Genomic DNA, 10,330 nt, shown 5'->3' on the forward strand with positions numbered 1-10,330 from the left:
TTTAAATCCAGAAATGCAGACCAAATCTTGGCCCTAGGATTAGATGATCTAATGGTCAATAATTAACCAAAAACACGGAATGTCATAATTAAGCAATTTTAGGTCATATTATAATATTTGGGTTTAATGTCATGCTAAGATCGTTTTAGGTCATGCTTTGTTAGCATGACCTAAAAATTACCTAATTATGACCTAAAAGTGACCTAATTATGATATTGTTCTGCGTTTCTGTATTTAAATCTAGTTTTGCATAGATCAAAACCCTATATATATATATATATATATATATATATATATAGGGGTGCATTATAATGATAACCCCAATTTTTGTGATAACTCTGTAACTAAATCTCCACCACACATTTTTAAAGTATGTGGTCTAGATTTAATCTAATAAAACTATCATTTTATCAAATAAAACTATCATATTTCGGTTATATAAGGGCAAAATTGTCATTTCGTTATAAAATTGGGGCGTCGAAAGAAAACGTGAACTAGATGCTGAATTCAATTTCTCTCACACTCAAACCCTCTGAATCGCATCCAAACCCTCCGAATCGCATTCAAACCCTTGTTTCTTCAGTTTCGAATGAAAAACCATCCAAATTCTGGAATATGACGACGGAAAACGCTCAAGCATCATCGAAGAAAGGTTGGATGAAGTTTTGTATTTATTTCACTTTTGTTTTTGCTCGATTTTATCATTTTCCCTGCGATTCTCATTTTTTTTAGATTCTATAGTTTTTTAGTGTAGATTTAGAGTTACATATGACACCATGATGAATTTACTTTGACTTTATTTCATACTTGGTTTTGTATCATCAATTCATATCTTATTCCATATCTTAACCTCCTGACCTTTTACACTTGAGAAGCCATGATCTGCTACTATTAAAACGCTTTGGTTTAGAAAATTGTGTGCAACCGTAATGCAGATTCGAAGCAATTTATTTGAGTGCTGATTTTGTGAGTAATGTTTTGTTCTGCTTAAGTGACAAGTTATGCTCTATCTGCTGTTTTGAACTCATTGAAATTTAGTAAATGATAGTTTCAGAAGATAAAATGATAGTTGCACTTGATAAAATGATGGTTTCAGAGGATAAAATGATATTTTCAGGGGATAAAATGATAGTTGCACTTGATAAAATGATGGTTTCATGGGATAAAATGATAGTTTCAGGTGATAAAATGATAGTTTCAGAGGATAAAATGATACTTTGACTTTATATAATGACATAAATCGTTTAACACAATGAAATCTTTTGTGTATTAGGAAAGAACATTCGTGATGCTGCTGCTGATGATGATAATAGACTATTAATGATGGTTTCAGAAGGTAAAATGATAAATCTTTTGTGTATTAATGATAAATCTTTAAATTGAAAATAATGGTTTCAGGGGATTTAGTTGCACTTGATAAAATGATGGTTTCAGTGGATAAAAAGATAGTTTCAGGGATAAAATGATAGTTTCAGGGTATAAAATGATAGTTTCAGAAGGTAAAATGATAGTTGCACTTGATAAAATGTTGGTTTCAGGGGATAAAATGATAGTTTCAGGGATAAAATGATAGTTTCAGGGTATAAAATGATAGTTTCAGGGTATAAAATGATAGTTGCACTTGATAAAATGATGGTTTCAGGGGATAAAATGTAGTTTGAGGGGATAAAATGATAGTTTCAGTGGGTAAAATGATAGTTTCAGGGGATAAAATGATAGTTTCAGGGGATAAAATGATACTTTGACTTTATATAATGACATGAACTGTTTAACACACTGAAATCTTTTGTGTATTAGGAAAGAACATTGGTGATGCTGCTGCTGATGATGATAGACTATTAGCAGATGAAATAGAACGTATAAGAAATAACAAGAAAAGAAAGAATGATGATGCAAGTAATAGTAAGGCAGCTTCAAAGAAGGGCAAGAAAATAGTTGTTCAAGATGATACAGCCATTCAGACACCGAAGAATGAATACTGACTTCTTCGTTGACATGCTTGAATCTCTAAACAAGAATCAAAGAAGAGCGGGGAATCACTGGCATATTATCTGATTTACAAGAAGTTTCCCAAAAATCATTGGCATATTATCTGATTTACAACTTTAACCATAAAAGTTCATCAATTGAATTGAACAGCGGGGAATCACTGTTTTTAGATGATGAAGATGTTCACATAACTCTTGGGTTCCCGATCGGATCTTTACCTATGAATAGGATCAAATTTCAAAAAAATATCAACATCAAAACACAAATTGCTAGATTCCGTAAAGGTGGAGAGAAAAAAATGGTGCCAGCGTATGTTGTAGAGCAGATGATGAAAGACGAAGAAGGTGGTGAGTGGTTCAAATGGAATTTTATGGTTCTCGTGGAGTATGCCTTGATTAACACTCCTGCTGATGGAAATTTGAGTCCACAAATTTTAGATTACATAGCTGACGTTGAGAAGATCAAACAATACAATTGGTGTAGCTATGTCATATCTAAATTGCATGAAACAATAAAGAGATGGAAAAGAAACACAACAAAGATATTTACCAGACCAGTTATCTTTGTAGTGGTAAGAATATATTTGTTTTCCATTGTCTATGAATCTATTTACAGAAAAACTGATATTTAGTTTTTATTAATGTAGGCTTGTTACGTGGACAGAATTTCTTTGAAAAAAAAAATGGTGCCAAGATGTTATCCGACAGTTAAAGGATGGACTGCCGAACTGTTGAAAGAAAGACAAAGAGCAGAAATGAATGATTCAGATTTTGGTCTTGGTCATAAGTATGACCGATATAAAAAGCAACCACATGAAGAGAATGATGAAGATGATGAATCTGAAGATTAAGATGATGAACCTGAAGATGTAAAAGCTTTGAAGATGAATGATCATGATGAAGAGGGGACAACCAGTGGAAGTCAAGAAAAGACTTTCATAGATGAATGGAAGGAAGCTGTCAGGGATTGTAAAGCCTCAATGTCGAAGATGCTTGATGTCCTTGAAGCAGCGCCGGATAAACTCAGGAACCTTAATAGCTTTAAGATAATCTGTGATACAACAAGAAATGCATTGGGATTGAGAGAGGAAGGTGTGCAGAATGTTATAGAAAGTCAGAAAACAATGACACATGCTATGAGCAATGATGAAATTGATGATCCTGAATGGATCGATATCATGATTGAGCTAACTAAAGCAGCTGAGAGGACATTTATACTGAAAAACAGGAATGAGTTCCCTACCTTCACTCTGATACCGGAATATGACCACACTCCTGATGAGAATCAAAATTTTAATCGGGAAAAGGATATGGAGAAGGAAAAAGATGATGAGGTGGAAAACGAGCAAGAGAAACAAAATGAAAGCGAAAAGGAAATGGCTAATAAAGCAGCTCGAGAAGAGAAGGAAAAAGTTCTAGAGAAAGAAGTTGAATTCTTTCTCAATGATGAATATGAGGTAACTTTTAAAAATGATAGTTTAAGTACATAAAATTATTGTTTATATGGTTAAGATGATATATGTTTGATGATGTTTTTTGGTTGTTCTATTTTATTTGAAAAATGATACTTTTGCATCATAAAATGATAGTGTAAGGGGATAAAATGATAGTTTCAAATGATAAAATGATACTTTTGCATAAAATAATAAAATGATAGTTTCGGTGAATAAAATGATAGTTTCAGTGGATAAAATGATAGGTTTCAGTGATAAAATGATACTTTTGCATCATAAAATGATAGTTTCAAATGATAAAATGATACTTTTGCATAAAATGATAAAATGATAGTTTTGGGGAATAAAATGATAGTTTCAGTGGGTAAAATGATAGTTTCAGTGGGTAAAATGATACGTTCAATGATAAAATGAAATTTTTGTTTCATAATGATAGTTTTAGATTTTTGGCTGATAAAATGATACTTTTGGATGATAATATGAGTTCCATTGGGTAAAATAATATCCCTTATGTCAATAACAATTTATATTTTTGAATGAAAGCATGACAGAGTATGTACCATAATATCCACTGCCATGAAGGATATACATGGTGAAATAGGAGATGATGAAGTTTTAAAAGAGAGAAGAAATTTTGAAAAAGACCAAAGGGAAGAAGATTGTTTCCCAAGAACCTCCAGTTGAAAAGGAGAAAGTTGCTAGAACCACAAAGAAAATTATTGAAGCACTGTGCTCTCCCTACAATGTCAGAGCAGTAAATATAAAAGGAAAACTGAATAAAGAAGAGAAAGAAATAATGTACTGGTTGATGACACATGAAGAAAGCGAATAGTAAGTTTTGAATTACATAATTATATTCTTATTAAATTCTTTTAACTAACATTAAATATGATTTTGAAATCAGTTATGAGATGGTTTATGATAACAACATGATGAGCATGTTCAAGATTGATTTCCACAGCCTTGCTCCACGTATGTACGTCAGTATCAACATCATAGATGCATGGGTTGTGTACCTCAACTACCATGAAAAATTCAAATCAAAGGCATCACCGAGTCGTCTTTTCATCAACACCACACCTACAGTACAGTAAACGAGTAAATAAATAATAGTGTTACATTAAAAGTTAAATTTATTTACAAAAATGTAAACATGACAGGTATACAATATAACTGCAAGGAAATCTGAATGGACTGAAGCCGAGGCTCAAGAAAGATTCTGCTCGGCGTTAAATGAATTTGTGTCAAAGATTGAAAATTTCAAATGGGAAAATTATGAGATGGTAAGTCATAATGAGATATACATTACAGAACAACATACCTATATTTTTGAAAATGACATTTGTATATAATGTTTTGAAAATTAGATATTATTTCCGATCTGGGCGTACGAACATTTTTATATCATGTGCTTCAATCTCAAAATGCAAATGATGGATGTGATTGACAATGCTCTAATTAGTGAAGAGTTGATTAAGAAGAAATATGGAGATGCACCAAGTATTCTGGTATGTTTAGTTAAATGCATTCAATATTTTTTAGTTAAAATGCATTGAATATCATTTAGTACGGAACATAATATCATTTTTACCAGTAATAAATATCATTTTTAATCAACCTCATGTATGTTTTGTGTTATTTGAATAGAAACATTTCTTCCGAATTTATCTTGGAAATGGAGTTAATCCATCAAAGGGGAGAATTGTCAAACAGTCAAAAATCAGACACATGAAAATGCCATGGCAGAACGATACAAATAAAGTTGACTGTGGAGTTTATGTGATGCGCCATATGGAGACTTACATGGGTGGTCCTGTAACACCCGTACTTTTTAAGTACTAATTTAAATATATGTCGTGAAATAATTAATAAAATTTGAAGTCCAAATGTTTATATAAAAATGGCTTTGGGCCATAACAATCAAAAAGTCTAACAAATAAAGAATGATACAAATTTGGGCCTTACAACCAAATGAGCCCAAAACAATTTAATTAAAGTGTGGGAGTCCAATTCTTTTCCAAAAATGGGAGGAAGCCCAAAATCCATTCTTCTTCCTTCTCCCTCTTGGCCGATACCCCTTCTATGGAGACTCTCCAATTTCAAACTTCTTCATCTTCCATCTTTAATTCTACAATCAAAGGTCACAAGTTAAATATCAGTTTTCCACATACACTTTCACACCGTCATCTCTAGCAAAGACAAAGTGAGAGAGAGAGCCGAGAGAGAGGGAGAGTAGAAGAGCTTTTGGTTTCCAAGTGTCTACCACTACAAGTCACGGATTCACGACAGAAAGCTAGAATTTGAAGAGCTGCCAAATTCTCAATTCAATTCCAGACGTGAAATTTAATCTGCCAAGTTCAAGGAGTCTCCCTTTTCAGCCTACAAACCTCACGGTCAAGTTCATAGCATAGAAGGTATAAATCCCTTCCCTTGTGATCTTTGTTATACATAGCATATCATCAACACATCATTCTCCCACACAAGTAACACCGATCAAACAAATCAATCATTCTCAAACAATCCAACACCCCTTCCCCGGTAATTAAATGAAATGCGAAAGAATGTAACGAAATGTAAAGAACTTATCTTATCGGGACTGTTCGGGGCCGTTTCGGGGCTGTTCGGGGCCATTTCGAGGCTGTCCGAGAGATAACTGAGCATCAATGAAAGGTGGACAGCAGCAGCGGCTAAATGGCGACCACCCTCTCGCTGCAGCGGCGATTTCTGCCGGGGAGACAGCAGCAGCGGAGCTGGTGAAGGCTGACCCGGCGACTGTTGGGGAACAGCAGCAGCGTCGACTACGCCGACTGCCCCGTGACAGCAGCGTCGGCGCTTCTCGGCGAGCGGTGGCTGGCGAGGGACAGCAGCGACGTCTGTCTCGTCTCCTCTCCTACAGCGATGACGGCCGACGATGGCCAGGCGAGCCAATTGATTTTAAGCGGCGGGTGTAGGGCTCTGCAATTTGGGGATTCTTTGAGTTTGGGAGAAAATGGAATGAGGTGAAGGGAGAGAGACGTGGGGGCGTATGGGAGTTAAAAAAAACTGGGCTTTCTTTTTAAAAAATTGGGCAATGGTTTGTTTTAAAAGAATTGGGCCTCTCAATTTAAAATTTGAAGTGTTGTTGAGTTTTTTTTTTGGGGCTTTAAAATTTAATTGGAGAAATAAGATGGACTAAGAAAATAATTAATCTTGGGCCAATAATTTAATTTTGGGAAATTATTAAATTAATTTCTTATTCAAAGAACTAGGATTTCTATCCTAAGTCCGAAATGAATATATATTGGCGAAGAGAAATAGTGCGGTAATTTAATTATACGCTTAAATAATTTTTAAGAAATTTATTTCGACATCGTGGAAAAATGCGAGGAGCCAACGGAGGAAAGAATGGGCGTAAGCGGCCGACCGGCGCCGCAAGCGACGCCTTGGGCGGCCGCCGAATAATCGAAAATGCACGAAAACCGAGGAAACAAATTAAAAGATTTTAATTAGAGTGCATGCATTCTAAAATGTCTTCGTTACCGAGTTTGATGTGAACTTTATGTATTTACTGAAAAGGTGGTTCGCACGCACGCTAAAGTCGGAACGAGGAACTTTTTACGGAAATCCTAAGCTTTTGAGGTGGGCTTTATTACTTAAACTCTTTTATTTGAAATGATATGTTATGGTGAAATAAGGGTGATTTAAAATAGTATGTCATGCCGTATTTTATGTTTTGAATTGCCTATCTGATTGTCTACTGGGATAATATCCTACTAGACTTTTATAGTTAACGAATTCGGGTCTGACTAGGGAGTGAGTCCCTACTCGGACTAGTGCACTGATAGGGATCGTGAGCCGTCCCCTAGGTCGGTCGGTCCAGTGATCGAGATTGTGGCCACATTCTCGTTTCACATGATAGCTCAGATATGGTACATGATGGGGGATGATGATTGCCTGCAGGCACTATTTTTATTAAAGGAATGATTTAGTGTTTCTCGGCCTTTTTAAAGTAAAACCCGAGATTCACTCGATGATGGCTTGACATATCTTAAATGATAAATGTATTTCGGGCATGAGTTTACTGAGTGCATCAAGTACTCAGCCCCTGCATATGTTTTCCCTATGTGCAGGTTGAGCGTGGACGGGGGACTGAGGATGTTGAGCATTGGACAGAGACAGTATTCAATAAATGCTCCGGTTACTATTGTGTCTTCATACATAGTAGTAGCTAACTCTCAAATGCTTCCGCTATGTCAAGTTTTAGAACTCTGATGTTATCTTTATTCTGTTGGACTACTTTTCCTACGAATTTTGTTGCTTCGTTATTTCAGACTATAATTTGGTAATAAAGTTCATCTTTTGATCTACATATCGTACCCCTTGATTGTTTTCCCCTTTCTTCCCCGCTTCTTAATTCCTCCACTAGTCGCGATCCACCGTGCTTTCTATCCTTAGGAAGTGCGGTCGTGACAGGTCCTGTTCGTAATTGGAATTCGGGTTTAACGAAGAAGGGGATAGAGTCTTTCACAAAACTCCGTGCCAAATATACTGAAGCATTGCTTATTGGAGATACTAACAAGATGGCTTTGGAGACATTTACAATGATACAAAAGAAGTTTCAGAATGATAGCAAAAAAGGGGAAATCGATGTTGAAAAGATGATTAGAGAATTTGAACCCCCTAAAGAGAGTTAGTAGTTGTAACAGGAACTTGTATGACTTGATACTAGTGTTTTGTAATAGTGATTTCGAATATAATCACCCAAGATTATCATTTTATCAGACAGAAGTATCATTTTATCTGCTGCAAGTATCATTTTGTCATTTCATAGGTCAGAAGTATCATTTTATCTGCTGCGAGTATCATTTTATCAGCTTATATATCACTTTTTCAGATTAAACTATCATTTTATAAGTTTATATGTCATTTTGTCACGTTAAAGTATCATTTTATCAGCTTATATGCTATTTATACCAATCATTGGCTTTAAAGCATCATCACAAACAGGAATGTACATACCTACAAATCAGTAAAAGTATCATTTTATCAACTCAGAATATCATTCTATCCCGAAAAACTATTATTTTATGCAGTAAACCTAACATTTATAAGCCAAAAATATCATCTTAACTACCAATCATTGGCTTTAAAGCATCATCACAAACAGGAATGTACATACCTACAAATCAGTAAAAGTATCATTTTATCAACTCAGAGTATCATTCTATCCGGCAAAACTATCATTTTATGCAGTAAACCTAACATTTATAAGCCAAAAGTATCATTTTATCAACTCAGAGTATCATTCTATCCGGCAAAAGTATCATTTTATCAGCTTATATGCCGTATCATACCAATCATTGGCTTCAAAGCTGCTGGGGTTTGGTGCCCCTTGCACAGCGGAAGTCATGCATTCACAAATAAATCATACATATGGATCTATTTGACCGATTATGAGATTAATTATCTACATGTTAAACAATCAATTGCATACAAGAACGCATACAATTCATGTAAAAGGAATTAAAACCTAGTTCATGAATTTCCTACGGTTTAGAATTACCGATCTGATTCTCCAAAGAATCGACGATTGCTTGCGCCTTCTCCACATGAAGATCTTCATACTCAACCACGAATCTTCTAATCTGTATCCCGAACTCAGAATCTGACCTTTGGGTGGGCAAAGCTTATCAGAATAAAAAAGGGCTTGATTAGAAAGAAGACAGAATATCAGTTTTCTCAAAAACTGATTTTTCGTCCTCTCCCAGAGTGGAGCACAAAAATTATGAGGTTTTTTTTCACGCTAAATCTCCCTTCTAATCCCCTTTTATATTGAGTTATAATGGGCCAGATTAGGGATCCATGGGGGTTGGACTTGGGCCAAACCTGTTGGGCTTTTACTAATTAAATTGAGCCCCAATTTAATACAAGTCCGACAGAATATTATTATCATCCACTACAGTAAAATAATATTGACTGCCCGTCCAATTCCAAATTACGAGTAATCCAGGCTTTACCTCTTTAATTTATTATTTCCCGCGTTTAAGATATAAATATCCATTAATTAATTTAAGTCTGCTATTTGACTTTAATTAATTAATATCTTTTTCCAAGAGTTGTCTAGTTCAAAATCTTTATTTATTATTCTGGAAAAAATTCCAACCGGCCGGGTTTCTGAATAATAAAACCTTTTTCGAACACCTCTTGAGGATATTATCAAACTGGACTCACCCAGCACACGATTCTTTGCAATAACAATACTAGCACCTCTAGACGTAGATCACCACTACCCAAGATATCAGGATTCTTTGATTGCGAAAAATCCGTACCATTTGATAAATCAAAGTAGTGCATAATCAATATCGTATGCTCAATGTATGTCAACAATGATTAAGAAATAACAATCACCGAGACCTCGTCTTTCAGTAAATAGCAAGAAAGACTTATCTCAACTGTTAGATCCTTCAGTGCTATACCACACCAGTGTCGTTTATTTCCTAAGGTAAGGAAACATGCGGACTGACACTGCAACCTTTCACGATAGGTAGCCAAAGCCTATCTAGGTTGTGAAATTCTATTTCTCTTCTACAAAGGACCGACTGCATCACCTTCTGTGAACGTCGTTCACGACCAGTCTACTATGCAGAAGAATTAAACTGATTTGCTTCTTATGCATTTAAATGTTTGAGAAACATCTTATAAATGCATAAGCAAACACCAATGCGATAAAATTACTTCTTCTCGCCTTGGGTTAAAAGTGGATTGTAGAGTTTATTGTATACAAGCAATTCTATCCGTGCAACATGCTCGAAATATGCTTTTCAGTATACTAATCCTAACAATCTCCCACTTATACTTAAAATCATGCTTTCGAGTATACCCACTGCCAAAACTCTCCCACTTATACTC

At 35.1% G+C, this 10,330-nt stretch overlaps 1 long non-coding RNA gene across 1 annotated transcript; it reads right to left on the reverse strand.

Moving 5' to 3' along the window:
- Nucleotides 1-5,270: 5,270 nt before the first annotated feature.
- LOC121805925 lies at nt 5,271-6,528 on the reverse strand. Its single transcript, XR_006051554.1, has 2 exons — nt 5,706-6,528; nt 5,271-5,570 (listed from the first exon to the last, which is right to left on the reverse strand). It is a non-coding gene; the product is annotated as an uncharacterized LOC121805925 (long non-coding RNA).
- Nucleotides 6,529-10,330: the final 3,802 nt, after the last annotated feature.

Source organism: Salvia splendens, chromosome 5 (genome assembly GCF_004379255.2).
Source record: "Salvia splendens isolate huo1 chromosome 5, SspV2, whole genome shotgun sequence".
NCBI classification, from domain to species: Eukaryota; Viridiplantae; Streptophyta; class Magnoliopsida; order Lamiales; family Lamiaceae; genus Salvia; species Salvia splendens.